The sequence below is a fragment of the Protopterus annectens genome, chromosome 7.part0 (assembly GCF_019279795.1).
Source record: "Protopterus annectens isolate FY-2018-M chromosome 7.part0, PAN1.0, whole genome shotgun sequence".
Lineage (NCBI taxonomy): Eukaryota > Metazoa > Chordata > Ceratodontiformes > Protopteridae > Protopterus > Protopterus annectens.
In genome coordinates this window covers 1762154006-1762170599 of record NC_056739.1, presented here as the reverse complement: position 1 = coordinate 1762170599, position 16594 = coordinate 1762154006, and positions in this window count along the sequence as shown.

Below are 16594 nucleotides of genomic sequence, written 5' to 3'. Positions count from 1 at the left end.
GTTTTAGCAGGCATTTTATGACATAGCTGATGTCTGACACTGACATGTATTGTATCATTACCTACTGATAGAAATCCTCAAATCATCACAGTAATCTACCAGTGAAATACAAGATGTATGCTGCACAGACCAATATTATGAGCCAAACTATAGACATTCTTGCCCAATCCAGCCATTTGAGAGGTGTGGCTACAGCCGATTGACTGATAAAGCTGTGTAAACAGTCCAGCACCTTGGTGATATACTGGTTGGGGATCTCCTGCTTGTGTGGTATTCTTCTTACCTGAAAAGTAATATCCTGGTGTGGGCCCATACTTCTTAACTGTACAATTTTTTGCAGTTTGTCTAGATGTTTGTCTAAGTTTTGTCCATTTTACATACACTTGTGTTTTTCTGGAAAGTTAGTGGCAAATAATTAAAGACTGAAGTTAGAAAATAATGACAGACATTAGTGTTTCAGACTTCATAACCTTCAGACAGTTCATGCTAATGCAAAACCCATTATTCTACCAACTTTCTCAGTTTGTAAAACACATGCTTATCATTGGGCCTTTGTCCCTCTTTTATTTATGACCTTGTCCAGATGTCTTGCTATAAGAGGTTGAGCGGTATGGGCCTGGGTACAGAGTGCATTCTACTGAGCAGAAATGTCCTTTATATGTGTGGTATATTCCACATAGCACTGTAATTTCCAGTATGTCAGTGGCAGAGCAGTACAGAGTAATGTGGTGAACCACTGATAGACAGTCATGCATAGGTTGATAGGTTGATATGAGGTCAGTAGGCTATTGGCCCTGAAGCCCTTATAACCCTCAGAGACGAGAATGTAGCCTATGTTAAGACATGTCAGTACACAAAACCCCTATCCAGCAGGGACACAGGTGGAAGCACAGGACTGTATTTCCAGTTTCTCATGCACTTATACAGGAAGCACTTTACTGGGGGTATTGAGGCATTTGGCTTGATGTGGACAGAGAGTGTATTCTACAGATTGGGGAGTGTGTGGGACACATATCTGTCACACCAACAAGCCTTACTGATATCACAGCCCAGGCTGATGCTGTGCCTATAGGTTGATCAAGTGGGCCTTGACCTCCAGATGTGCAACAGTCCCATCAAGGCAGGCTCTAGATCTCTTTGTATAACAGTCAAGGGTCACATCTGCAGAGTCTATATGGAACTGAGTAGTAGGATAGTGCTTTTAGCCTGTCTGTGTAGGGTAGTTTGTGGTCCTGCATTCTCCCAGTGATGAACCTCTGTGGTCTCTCCTCCTGCTGCATGTGCTTTCTGAGGTACATGCCGAGGGGGGAGATAAGCAAAATAATTAGCCTCATAAGGTTACGATACATTGATCTTAGGACCTCTTTGTCCCTGGATGGGATACCCTTACATTTGAGTTGTCCCATCTATGAAGCTTTCTGTATGATGAGAGCAACATGGTGCTCAGACTTCAAGTTGCTATCAACCTGGGTGGCCGACTGCCTCATTACTGATTGTGCATGTAAGACATTGTTGTTAATGTGATACTATATAGGGATGTCAGTCTATCTTAAGGGGATGATGCATTTGCAGGCATTCAGCCTGAGGCCATGTTTCTGGCATCAGGCATTTCTTTTGGTGAGACCCTCTTGTAGGATGTCCACATCACTTTGGGTATTGATGACTGTTCCCAGCTTGCAGTCATCTGCCAGCTTGGTCAGCCATAGGCCAGTGTTTTTGGCCTGCACCTCAGGGAAGTATATCCCATATACCAGAGGCCCCCAGACCGATCCATGGGGTATGCTACTCATTACGGGTGCACTGTTTGAGTTGGCTACCCCTATTATGATTGTGTGGGTTCTATCAATGAACCTGTTTGATACCTATCTGGTTACATATGGATTGCTGTCTAGTTGACAAAGTTCATGTACTATGGGCAAGTGGGGAATAGCATGTAAGGCTTTGGCTATGTCAAGGTGGCTGGAGTGTATCATCTTTCCCTCATCCATGCCTTTGTTGGTTGCCTCAGGGAAGTCATCCAGAGTTCACCAACATACCTTCCCTGAGGATGACAGACTGCATAGGGTAATGTATTTGGATTTTGCCAATGTTCCTGTTAATGTGATCCATGATAATCCATTGCATGGGCTTGCAGATCAGGCTAGTTAGGCTGATGGGTCTTTCATTTCCTGGATCAGTGAACACTCCACCTTGGTGTAAAGGGATGACAGTGGCTGTCCGCTACTCAGCTGTGACATAGACAGTACTCAGGCTTTGGATGTGCAGGGTGCATAGTGATGCTGCCAGTTCATGCCTGGGTTCATGTAGGTTGTAGCCTGGGATATATTTAGGTCCCATGGAGGCTGTCTTCTTGACTTTGAGAAGTCAGTGATGCCCTGTTCCCTAGTGATAAGAGCTGGGTGTTCAGGTGGGGATGTCCTGCTTTCCTGATATGGGGGCTGAGGGAGACATTTCCACTGAATCTGTCAGCCAGTGGATTGGCTATATCTACAACATTTGTGTATGTAGTATCCTTGACCACCAGTTCTGCACAGATCTGGGAGCTTCCTTTGGGAATGCAGACATATGGGAGGAAGGCCTTATGATCGTCTGTCTGTGGGCAATTTAAACTCGGAGTTGCCTTTAGTGGATGTCATTGGTGCTCTTATTTGTTTGTTCAGCCAAGGGGTGATTAATTCCAATTGTGCACCTGCTCCTTCTTGGTCCTGGACAGCAATGGTATCCTTTTGTTGTATAGTTCCTTTATTGCAGATGTTTGCAGGCAGGCTTACTCTCCCTTGCAGATGGTGATGTTGTCCTGTCAGGTATTCCTGATTCCATGAATCTCTATCTATATGCTGGCATACTAGTTTTGTATACATTTGGAAGTGGGTGCCTGTTTCTCTAGTGGGGTAGGTGGCTGTTCAGCTGTTTATACCATCCCTCTGGTGGTTGTCATCATCTTGTGAGACATTTTCCTTTTACCATGGCTAGAGGGGGCGGTCAGGAGAAATGCTGATATGACATGTGACTGCTTTTCTGTTGGATCTTGCCAGGGAGGATGATAACATAGGGGTTCTGGAGTGATTGATCATGCTGGCTACTACCAAGTCTGATATAGGTATCACATCTTGTGGTGGTATCAAGTGGCTGTCCTAAGGATGTAGCATTGATAAGATGGGGGCATCTCTGTGCATTTCTGTTCTGGCATGGTTGGATTTCCAATTAATGCTTGGGTAATATAAATCAGCCAGGATCAGGGTGAAGGGTGGAATCTTGATAGATTTGTAGAGGGCCAAATATGTGGGGTGGGTGTCCTGAGTCAGATTTGCACAGGGGTCTTGTCAACAGTTGACTGCACTTGGAGTGTCTCGTGTGTGTTAGACTGTTTGACCAGCTTAGAGGTGTGTGTCTGTCTAATATATATTTATACTCTACCTCCTTTGGCTTTACTGCCCCCATTTTGGGGTCTGGCTGTGAGATAGGATGAGTGATTAGGTAAGGATGGGTTTCTCTCCATGGCTGTGGGCCAGGTTTCTGTGAGTGCACAAATGTCACCATCTTCCAGGGTTGCGACTGCTTGCAATGAGTGCATTTTCCTGTTTAGACTCCTAGCGTTTAATAGCATGGCCTTTAATTTGTGTTTTTTTGAGTGTTTTATGTTGGTAGTATGGACCCCATTACTTTCCCTACAAAGGCACTATGGGGAGGTAAGGGCCTTTGCCAGAGGCCTGAAGGCCAAGTGAGACAGATGCAAGCCATCTCTAGCAAGGAAGTGTGGTCTGTCGATCATATGTTCCCTGGCTGCCAGGCAGTGAATCCCCCTGGGATGACACCAGTAAGTGAGCCAAGTGTTACTGATAATCATTTTCTGTTTGTATTGAGCCATCATTCTGGGTGATGGTGGAATGCTGTTTAAGGCTAAGGACATACCTGCATGGGACACATATTCAGCAAGCTGACTTACAGCTGTCTTCCTATAGTCCAGGAAGATACATCTGACATAATTCACACCGCCATGGACCAGGCCGGAGTGATACCTGTACCTGTTGTAGGGTGACTTGAGTGCATGTGTGATATGGCAGATTATGGGACCTGACAAACAGGTTACCATGACTTCCTCCTTATCCTGCCTGGCGAGAGGCACATCTGTGTGTCTCCCAGTGGAGTATTTTATGAGTAATATGTTGGGTGTATGGTAAGACCTTAGTGTTTGTAAGGCCCTGGTGTGTGGTCTATGCATGGTCTGTGATGTGTAGGTTTGTGGAGTTCTCAGGTGTTTTTGCCTCTGGGGTGTCCTTTGTTTGGGTTTTTGTTTTGTTGCAGACCTCCACTTATGTGGGCATGTGTTGTGTATTTGCAGGTGATGTTTACTGACTCCACACACTGCAGGGCACCTATGTTACTGCACAATTTGTTCTGGTGTGCACACTATCCATTTGTCTGGCCAGTGGTTACCCTTCTCCTTATGTGTGTCTCTTTGTCCTTCTGTAGTCCATTCACAGGCTTTGGCCACAGTGGTTGCTGTTATATATTTGTAATTCTGGTGTGAGCAGGATAAATGCCATAACATCACACACAAGGTTATGGATTTCACACCTCTGAGTGTACCTATTTAGCAGGTTGTCCATCATTGCACCACTACATCTGCTGTGATCTTCAGATGGTTTGTGGCATTATGAGGCCACATGTTGGCCTAGCTGTCAAACCGTCACAGACTGACATCTGGGCAGGCCCATATATGACCGTCAGACAAAGGCCCACACATGGGGACAGGGTGTTAATCCTGTTCTGCCAGCGTTTTATAACCTGGAAGTACACTGACCTTCAGGTACCTGCTGCCCTATTAGGCACCATACCTCTCAACTTCTTAGAGCCAGACATCTGGACAAAGCCATAAGTAATTGTTGGACAAATGCTTAAATATAGAGACCATTGTTAACTATTGGCCTTACAAACCTAGAACGTTGATACAATAACAGGTTTTGCATTAGCATGCATTTCTTTAAAGGGTATGAGATCTGAAACTACAATCTGTCATTATTTTCTGACTTTAGTCTTTTGTAAATTGCCAATGATTTGCCAAAAAAACACAATGTCATAATAAACAGACCAAAAATATGATGCAAACCTATGGATATTCAGCAACAAGTCTGTACAGGTGAGTGGTATACTAGGCACTGTGTATGTTACTCTGAGCTGTGTACTGTCCATACGTGTGGACCTCTGTCCCTGACCTGTCCAGCTTTCTTGCAGTAACAGATATTGACATATGGACAATGTGTACAACTCCTACTGTAGGTGTAGTTGATATGCACATTAGTTGGCACTGCAGTTCTTGGAACATGGACCCTGTCAACCACAGTACTGTACCTAAGCCACTAAGACACGACAGCCAGGAGTAAGTGGAGACCACATACTGACAGTATTAACCACACATATAGTTAGCTCATTGACCCCTGCATATTGTGGACATGCAACAGGTTTTCAAATTGATTGGGACAGCCCTGGAAATGTGTGTTCTGCTGCTAATACCCTACAGACATTAATGTTATTGCATTTCCATGGGAACATGGGTGTGTGTGTGGGGGGGGGGGGGGCACACCTGTCAACTGTACACATTTGCACAGACTGTGCTGATGTTGGCTTTAAATTTTGGTTCCATTTGGCATAGTAATGTGCCTGTCTTGGAGAATACAGGAATATCACTGAAGAACACAGGTTAGATTGTAATGGCAGACATTTGGGTTTCAGACTTCATACTCTTCAGAGCCTTAATGCAACTGCAAGACCTGCTGTGATATCACTGTGTAAGTCTGTAGGGGAATATTTCATCATTGTCCCCATTTGTGGGCTTTTGCCAGACATTTCTTTATAATTTTCTATGGCTGACTTTCTGGGTGAGGCTGAGGGGTGAGTATGGGACCCCTACATTGACATCCATGCATGTGACATATGACCCCCAGTTAGTTAGCCCCCCACATATACTGCAATGAGATTTGTCACCTAGGGGATTATTGCATACTCTGGGGAAGCCAGTATAGGGAAGACATTTCATGTTGTCCCACATAGCTGTTAGTTGTCTGCTGCTATCCCGGTAGGCCACCCCATTCCCTTGCATGCATGCAGCGCTACCATAGCTATGCTACCACAACATAATAATTCCATTCATTTATTGTTAAGAAGACTGGCTTACTTTGTGCCTGCAGCAGTTGTGAGGATGGTGCTTGAGGGCTGACTCTGTAGGATGCATGCAGTACACAGCCAATACATGGTAAGGTACAGGTAGTGTGGTGTGTGTGGCATCCATTTTACTGTGGGTTCAAGTCAGAGAGAGGTGTCAGTCCCTGGGTCCTTACAGTGTCAGTGTGTGTGCTATGCATTGCCTCTTTGCCAAGGCCTAGACATATCAAGCAGGCCTCCATCTGCCTACAGGGGCAGGCTCAGGGGGTTCCTCCTCCAAGTCTCCCTACAACTGTGAGGACCTTGGAAATGGTGGGAGGCTGTGTGGCCCTTCCCTGTGATGTTTCTGCTGACTTTTATGGGCAGTGCCCATCTTCAGTGAAGGAATTCTCCATTTTTTCTTTGGAGTATAAAGGAAATGACCTACAAATCACTAAACACCTCTCCCAGTCACAGTGGTCCATTAAAACCCCTCAATAATACAGCTGGCAGGTAGAATGTATCATAGTCAGCCACTCACACAGGCAGCATTTGCAGCATAACAGTATAAAGTATGCAAACACCTTTTAGTTTGTTTTTTCCCACAAACTCTGCACCATCGGTGTACACAGATAGGAATTTTAACTGAAAAAATGATATGGGCTGCTGTCACTTTGATACATCAGTATGTGGTAGAGACTGAGGGCAGTGAGGAGGATAATGCTGACAGCCATCTCAGACCGAGGAGGAGAAGAGTGTTCAGACCCAGGCTAACTTATGAGGGGCTACATGATCTGGAGATACTAGACTGCTACAGGGTGGACAGGGACATACATCAACAACTCATCAAGCTGTGCTGGCCTCACCTCAGACCCTGAGCCAACAGAGAGGAATCCATCCCAGTTGAAATCAAGGTATGTGTAGCCTTAAGAATGCTAGCTACAAGTACCTTCCAAAGACCTACTGGGGACATCATGGGGATCTCACAGGCATCTGCATCCAGGGTACTCCACCAGTTCCTGAATGTTATGCAAGCACATGCTGATGAGCACATATATTTCCCCAGCACCCCCGAGGAGAGGACCAGCAATATGTGTCTCTTGCACTGTGTAGCAGACTACCCAGAGGTACTGGGTGCCATAGACTGCACGCACATCCAAATCAAGGCACCACCCAGTGAAGACAGATGGGTCTACGTCAACTGCAAGGGATATTCCTCCATCAACTGCCAGGTCATGTACAATGCCAAGAGCGCTATCATGAATGTGTGTGGTGGCAGCCCTGGCAGCTATCATGACTCCCATATCTGGCATGCCTCACAGCTATAGCAAACTTTTGCCAGGGGGACATCTCATATGGCCATCTACTGTGGGATGCTGGCTATGCACTGGAAACGTAGATGATGACACCCATCAGAAATGCACACACACCTACTGAAGAACACCATAATGAGTCAGACGTACAAACTAGTAACATCATAGAACATGTGTTTGGGCTGCTCAAGTCACGGTTCCACTGCCTTGATATATCTGGTAGAGCCTTAAAGTAGTCTCCAGCCACATGTGCACACATGTACACAGTGTGTGCCATGTTACACAGTATGATGCTGCAGAAACAGCTGCAGAAGGAATATCATAGGGAAGGGACACACAGCCCCCCCCAGTGTCATGGTCCCTACAGCCACAGGGGGACTTGGAGGAGGAATCCCCTGAGCATATCCCTGTAGGCAGATATAGGCATACCCATTATGCCCTGGTCTTGACAAAGAGGCAATGCATACCACATGCACTGACTACCTAGGGACCTAGGGACTGACAGCTCACTCCGACTCACGTACATAGTAAAAAAGGATGCCAGCCACACCACACAACATGTACCTTAGCATGTCTAGGCTGTGTAGTGCGTGCTTCCCACAGAGTCACTCCTGAAGCACTGTTCTCTCAACTGCACAAGGTAAGTCACTCTTCTTTACAACAAATGAATGGGGTAGTAGACTGTGGTAGCATATGTATGGACCTGCCGTATGTAGGCAAGGGACTGGAGTGGGCTACCGGGATAGCCACATACACCTGACAGCTATGTGGGACAGCAGGAACCCTCTGCCCAATACTGACCACCCCATAATATGCAGTAGGCCCCAAGCCAGCAAAACCCACTGCACTATGCATGGAAATGACAAATACTGGTGTCACAGGAGTGATGCTTGATTGTCAGTTGTAGAGTCCCCTGACACCAACACATCCATGTCCCCTATACAACTGCAGTAACAATATATTTGCAAGGTAATACCAGCAAATCACACAATTCTTGGGCTGTCCCAATCGACCTGGTGGCATGTACCCATTCCCCAATATGCAGGGGGCAATGTGCTATGTATGTCTGTGTTTGATAGCTTCAGGAAGTAAACTGCACTGTCTGGTGGCTGTTGTGGCTTAGAGGGCTACGTGCATTACCATGGTTGATAGGGTATATGGTTCGAGACTTGGCTGTGCCTACTCTTTGGCATGTGAGCCACACCTATGGTAGGAGTGCTAAAGAATGTCCATATGTCAGTACTAGTTACTGCAAGAAAGCTGGACAAAGCCTCAGACAATGGAGGGACAAGGGGGGCACAGATATGGACAGTATACAGCTCTAAGTAACCTAGATGGTGGCTAGTAGAACAGCAGGTTGTAACAAGTCAGTGTAGCAGCAGGATATAAATTCTGTGGCTTACCTGTGTCAGTACTCACAACAAGTCAGTGGGCACCATCCATACCCCACAAATGTACAGGGTTTACAGAATGTCCACATTTATGCCTCATATATCTGTTCTGTTTGTCATAACATTGCAATTGTCTGGCAAACTATTGGCAAATCAATAAAGGTTGCTGTGAGAAAATGACAGACAGTTCAGATGCAGACTTCATCCCCATCAGAAAATGCATGCTAATACAAAACCATTCTACCAACTGTCTATGTTTGTAAGAGCAGTATTAAAATAATGTCCCCATGTTTGGGCCTGTATCCCACCATTATATGTGGCCCTGCCCAGATATTTGGCTGTAAGACTTTGAGAGGTATGGGCAACATGTAGCCTTATAATAACAGTACAACACAAACCATCTGAGGACCAGAGCAGATGTATAGTGCACAATGCTGGACAACCTGCAAAACAGGGACAGTCAGATGTGTAGCCTCCATAACTCTATGTGTGGTGTTACATCTCTTACCTCAGTCACATCATACCTACAACTACATAGAGCAGCAACTGTGGACAAAGACAGGAACTGGAGAAGGGCAGGATAATGACCCACATATAAGGGGAAGGGAGAACTCCTGCCCAGTCATATGTAGAATGTGCGGAATAGAACAGTTCATGCAGTAGCTTGGGTTCCCTGCAGTGTATGGAGTTGGTAACTAAAATGTCGGTCAGTGGTTCCTCACATCAATCTACAATGATCTGCTACTGACATACCAAGAAATCACAGTGCTATGTAAAATGTACCAGACATATTATGCAAAATTCTGTTCAGTCCAATACACTCTGTACACACCCTAGATATGGGTCAGATAGTATGGATAGCACGCAGCCAGGAAATCCCTCAGGCATTATGGCAGGGATGTGCTGGACTGTTTCATCAGGTTCAGCAGACAATTAGCTGGAGCACACAAAATCCTGGACTGGAGTACAAGTAGGTCTGGCCTGGAGTCCATTGTAAGTACTGATGGTCATACTGGGCATGTTCCTACACTTATCTAATTTCAGCTAATTTCTGAACCCACATCTGACTATAGAATTGTGAACTGTCTCTCCCTATCCCGTTCAGACATGATTACCCTTATCTATCTGTATGTGGCACATGCAAGAGTTATCTGGATCTGCTGAGTTTAATATAGATACATATAGATACATATATAATATATATAGAGAAGAGACAGAGGGGGAGAGAGACAGAGAGAGAGAGAGAGAGAGAGAGAGGGAGAGAGAGATCCAGAAAGGCATAGAGTGATGTAGTGCTACAGCCAGTTATACACCAACTATAACCAGTGACACATGTAAATAATATGGTGAAGTCTAGTGTGTAATAGGTATGAGCTCTCATCTCACATCAGCCACCTTGTGTGTTTGTGTTTGTGTATATATTCCACATACAGCAGAATACACACACCCAACAGGCCTATGTCTGTGCAATTGTCCCTCATTTTATGGCCCTGTGACTACTGTCCTCCACAACAGTGGCCTCCCTGATAGCAGCTACTGATGTCATCCACCCCAACAGCAGTGGCAAACACTATCCAAAGGCATAAGCTCTGTGGCACATGCAATAGCTATGTAGCATTATAGTGTATACAGCTAGATAGATAGTGGTTCTAATCTCCAACAATGGCTAGTGTGTGTGTGTGTGTGTGTGTGTGTGTGTGTGTGTGTGTGTGTGTGTGTGTGTGTGCGTGCGTGTGTGCGTGTGTGCGCGTACGCATGTGTGTGTGTGTGTGTGTGTGTGTGTGTGTGTGTGTGTGTGTGTGTGTGTGTGTATGTGTGTGTGTGTGTGTGCGTGTGTGTGTAAGGAATATACCCTGTAGCGATCTGGCTGCCATGTGTGATGTTATGCCATTTTGAGGGCCTGTTAATCCCCCCATTAGATTTCTACACAGGGCCTGCTGGTGCCATCCACCTTAGATGCAAGTTAGACACTCTCTAGGTACCTAAGCTCCATGGTGCATGTGATAAGTATGTAGCACTATAATATGTATTATGAGATAGGTAGGGGTTCTAATCTCAGAACTGTGTGTGTGAAGAATATCCCCTGTAGCAGTGTGGCTGCCTTGTGTGTATGTGGGGTGGTTATAACATTTTGATGGCCTGTTAATCCCCCCATTGGATTACTTTACAGGGCCTGCTGGTGTCATCCACCTTTGATGCACAGTTAGGCACTCTGCAGATACATAATCTCAGTGGCACATGCAATACATATGCAGTGCTGTAATACAAACATCTAGATAGGTATGAGTTCTAATCTCAAAACTGGCAACTGTGTGAGTGTGTGCATTCATATCCCCTTGCAGCAGTGTGGCTATCTTCCCTGCATTTGTATGCAATGGTTGTAAAATTTTAAGGGCCTGTTCAAACCTGTTATCCCCCCAGTGGCAACATTTACAGCACCTGCAGATGTCATCCATCTGTATAGTAATGTCCAACACTATAAAAGCTTATAATCTCTGTGGTGCATGCGATATGTATATGGTTCTCTAGTATGTATAACTAAACAGGTCGGTGTTCTAACCACAACAAGGATAGCTTTTGTGTGTGTGTGTGTGTGTGTGTGTGTGTGTGTGTGTGTGTGTGTGTGTGTGTGTGTGTGTGTGTGTGTGTGTGTGTGTGTACTGAGACTGGGTTAGGCCCACCATGCAGATAGCAGTCCACAAGTGTAGGACAACAAACATTTCCTACATGTGTGTAATAGTTGCATAAACCAGTCATTTTGCATCAGAAACACCTGAATGTTCTGAGACATAGCATAGCCTAGGGAAATGCTTCAAAAATAAGATGTCATATTGGCAGACCAAGAGAAGTCCTGTCCTTTGCACTTGCCAAGGGTATGGTTTGTCCTGCCAACTGCCACGATACTACAAGGAGTGCCTGACATTGGGCATTCATTAAGGTGGCAACTCTACACTGTGCTGCCTATGTGTGTGCACTATGTATACATGTCAAGGCCCTGGGGGTAGCCAGTGCTCCTACATAACCTCATGTATCTAGGCATGAATGCTAACTGCCACCACCCACATATGGAGGAACTAAGGCTGTGGCGACTGTATGCTGTATGTTGTCTGTCATTAACCCAGCAAATAATGTTAACACACTGCAACAGGGTCTTACTTTGGGTACAGACTGGTGACAAAGCCCTGGCCTCAAGCTAAATGCAAAAAATATTACCATCATACCATACGGCAAGGACACAGCCCCACTGTTTGCCACATCATTGACAACCCCATAAACACACAACCTGTGTTCACAGACCTGGGTACTCAGTTTGATAACACCTCCAGACTAGTTGCTCAGAATAATGCAGCCAAGGTTATCCAAGTGCAACTAACTCTGGGCAAAACTGCAATCCAAATTGTAGCTTGCTACAGATCCCCCACCATGCCCTATGATTCCCACTCCTCTTTTCTTGATGTACTGGAAAATATTAGGGTTCAACCAAACACCCTAATAATGGACAATTTCAACTACCCCACCATTACCTGGGAAAACTACTCATGTACCAACTCCTTTGCTCAACGGTTTCTGGAATTCATAAACTCCAATGCCCTGGATCAACTTATCCACACTCCCACCAGGGGCAACAATATCCTAGATCTAGTCATTACCAACATGAGTGACCAGTGTTCCACACCTGAGGTCAGTGCCTCATTGGTCCAATCTGACCATAAGCTAATTACCATAGATATCTACATCCTGCCCTCACCCCCATTAAGGAAACCATGTTAAAAAATTTCTCCAAAGCCAACTTCATGCTTCTTAAGACAGAAGTGTTGAACTTCATGACACCCATGCAGATGGACAATGCAGTTACAACTACTGAATCCTGCACAATTGCACTTTATAAGCCCTTACACAAGTGCATGGATCGTGCTATCCCAAACAGAACCAAGACACTATCCTCCAAAAAAAGGAAGCCAATCTGGTGGTCCTCTGCCATAAACAAAATGTACAACAGAAGGAAGAAACTGTTGCAAAAGAGAGTAAAATCCCATGAGTGGAGGAGCTCCCTGCTCAGTCTCAGTAAGAATCTGCGATCCCTGATAAAATCCTCCAAAAAAAGGAAGCCAATCTGTTGGTCCTCTGCCATAAACAAACTGTACAACAGAAGGAAGAAACTGTTGCAAAAGAGAGTAAAATCCCATGAGTGGAGGAGCTCCCTGCTCAGCCTCAGTAAGAATCTGCGATCCCTGATAAAATCCTCCAAAGCTAGTTACAAAAACAAAATCACCACTGATTTTGAAGACAACCAGAAAGCATTCTATAGCTATGTCAAGAATCTCAATGGGAACACTCAGATCTGCTCTGAGTTACAGCACAATGGCACTAAATATACAGACCCAACTGATATTGCCAACATCCTGGCAGATAGGTTCAGTGCTAACTTTACCCCCCCTCTCACCCCCTAAAGATCCCATCTCTAAACTGGAAGAATGCAAAGTTCCTGTAATCATGGCTGCACAGGTAAAAAACACACGCTCCAAAGCCAAGAACACAGCATCAATGGGACCAGACAACATCTCTGGCTACGTTCGACATGAACTACAGAACGAACTGGCACCCCACCTATGTACCATGTTCAGTCATAGCCTCACCTCAGGCTTTGTGCCTGCTGAATTATGCAAAGTAATGGTTATCCCACTCCACAAGGGAGGGGCCACCATAGACCCCAGAAACTACTCCCCCATTAGCCTGACAAGCCTGGTCTGCAAGGCCATGGAATGTATCATCATGGAAATTATAAACAAAGACATTGGTAATCTCCAAACTCTGGACCCCACCCAGTTTGGGTTTGTAAAAGGCAGATCATGTCTGCTAAATGTGACAGACTTTTTTAAAGCAGAAACCAAAGCCGTAGACGAGGGTAAGGTGGTTAACACAGCCTATCTAGACCTTGCCAAGGCTTTTGACACCATCCCCTACTATGTAATTATAGATAAACTCACTAAACTAGGTATAAATCCCTATGTCACAAGATGGGCTGCCAACTGGCTCACTGACAGAATCCACACTGTGAAAGTAGTAGACTCCAAATCCGACTTCAGACCAGTGGCAACTGGAGTACCACAGGGTTCAGTCCTGGGTCCTCTCCTGTTTGGTATCTACTTCTCTGAAGTACAGGCTAACACAGAAGGTCTTTGGCTAATGAAGTTTGCAGATGACTGCAAGCTAGGAGCCATAATCGAAACTCCTAACGATGTGGACATCCTACAAAATGGCCTCACTGAGACAGATGCCTGGTGTCAAAGCCATGGCCTCAAGCTCAATGCCAAAAAGTGCATTGTCATCCCCTTTGGTAAAAACTCTGTACCTATGAACTACAACATAGGTGGTAGTATACTTAACTTAGAAAGTCTGATAAGAGACCTTGGGACACAGGTGGATAGTAGTCTCTCCTTTGATAATCACATTGCCACAGTAGTCAGGAAATCCTTCTACATGACACACCTCATCACAAAAGGTTTCTCATCCAGAAAAAAAGAGGTCATTGTTCCCCTCTACTCGTCACTCATTAGACCCATTATAGAGTACAATGCCCTTTTTGGTATGTACCTCACAATACATCTACAACAACTGGAAAGGACGCATAAATACCTCACAAAGAGTATTACTGGCCTCAAACAGATGCCTTATGCAGACCTTCTGAAAAAACTCCAGCTTTACTCCATCGCATATCGCCTACTCAGAGGTGATCTCTGCCTAACATACAAAGCTATATCAAACCCAGAGCTGTTGGACATGCTCCACTTAAAGAAATCCCAATTGCCCTGAGCTACATGCTCTAGGGACCTAAACCTTGTCACCACAACAAACAGAACATGCAGGAGGGATAGATTCCTGTCCCAAAGACTTCCCATACTCTGGAATAAACTACCTATCTATATCAAACAAAGCTCCTCATTGGCACTCTTCAAGAAAAATCTTGATGATTGGATGGGAAATAGGAAATTCACCCCAGGGATCACTTCTGTGGCTCTGCTCAACAGTGGCACAGGAAAATAATTTTCTTGGGTGGCAAAAGCCAGGGTACCTTTTTGGCTGGGCTTGTATAGGCCCCAGGGCCGATAGCCTAGTACCTACCTATGAACCTATAACAATGTCGCATTCAACCATCATGTAGTGTCAGTGGTCAGAAAGACCTTGTATGTTGTGAAAGTCATAGCTAAAGGGAGGGCATCCAGAAAAAAAGGTGGACATTACCTCTGTATAGTCCCCAGTCAGTACAACAATACTTTAGTACAATGGCCCATTTGATATGTACCTATCCAGACATCTGCAATAACGGGAAAGGCCATGGTAATACCTGCAAAGATAATCCATTCCCTCCAACACCTGTCCCATGAAGACAGCCTCTAATCAGTAGTGCCCCACTCGTTATTAGACAGGTTGCCCAGAGGTGGGCTGTGGCATGCCTACAACCCAATGTTGGACCCTGCTCTTCAACAGCTACCCCATATATATGAGTCAACTTCCCCATACATTGCCAGCACAACAGGCCTGAATCTGATAGGTGACATCAGAAAAACCTGCTGGACAGACTCTCTCAGAGGCTGCCATGTCTCAGGAATGCACTTCCCAGACATATCAAACAGTACATCATGTGATATGGCAGCTGTATCCACCACTACTGACTGACACTATTGTCTAATACACAATCCAGTCACATTCATACATGAGCTGACCATTGCTGGGGGGACTCAAAGGCCAGAGCTGTGATCTATTTCACAGCAGACCATCATCAAGTGTAACCATGATGAGTGGATGGGATACCACAAATCCATCCCAGGAGTCCCACCTGTGTCCTTCAATGAAAGGGGCAACAGACATACCTCTCAACTGAACAGATTTTCAGAGAATGTCCAGATTTTTTCCTCATATTTTTGGTGTGTTTCTCCTAAAAGCTGTACTTTTCTGGCAAATAGCTGAGGATTTAAGTAATTAAATAATGACAAGTATTTGAGTTTAAGACTCTACATCCTTCAGAAAATTCATTCTAATGCAAAACCTATTATTCTATCAACTTTCTAAGTTTGCAAGAGCAATACTTAAAATCTGCCTCTATTTGCCCCCCCCCTCCCCATTATTTTAGGCTTTGCCCAGAATTTTTGCTCAAAGAGGTTGAGAGGTATGGCAACAGGTGGTGATCGATGATACTGTTGGGGATAAACTAATGGCTAGGCAAGTAAGGGCCTCAGAGCCAATAGCTTAGTAACCTTGTATGATCCTGGTATACCAGTTATGGCCCAGTGTGATGTGATGGACTGTGTTGTTAAGTGTCCACTCCCATCACTGCCATCTAATGTGGTGTGTCCCCTGTGGGCGACATACCAGTACCATTCATACATTCACCATCCGAAAAATAGATGAGTTTTACCACAGGTGTATGGGGACAGTCCAGCAACATCTGTGTGACACAATTACAAACAGCATTGCAAACATGTTGCAGGGTATCCTTCTCATGGAGGTTAAACATCCGCAGTACACAGATGTTTGCAGAATGTGTACATGTGCCTGATATATGTGGACCATCTGCCAGACAAATGTAGATGTCTGGAAATCAGTTGGACAGTATGTATTGGTTGTTTCCAGACTGTGGTGAATCTGGCTGTCACAGGCCAGACACCTCAGAAAACAGTTATGGTACTTTAATGTCTGATACTGTATTCATTCCCTCATGTTGCATGCTCAATATGTACACTCAATTGC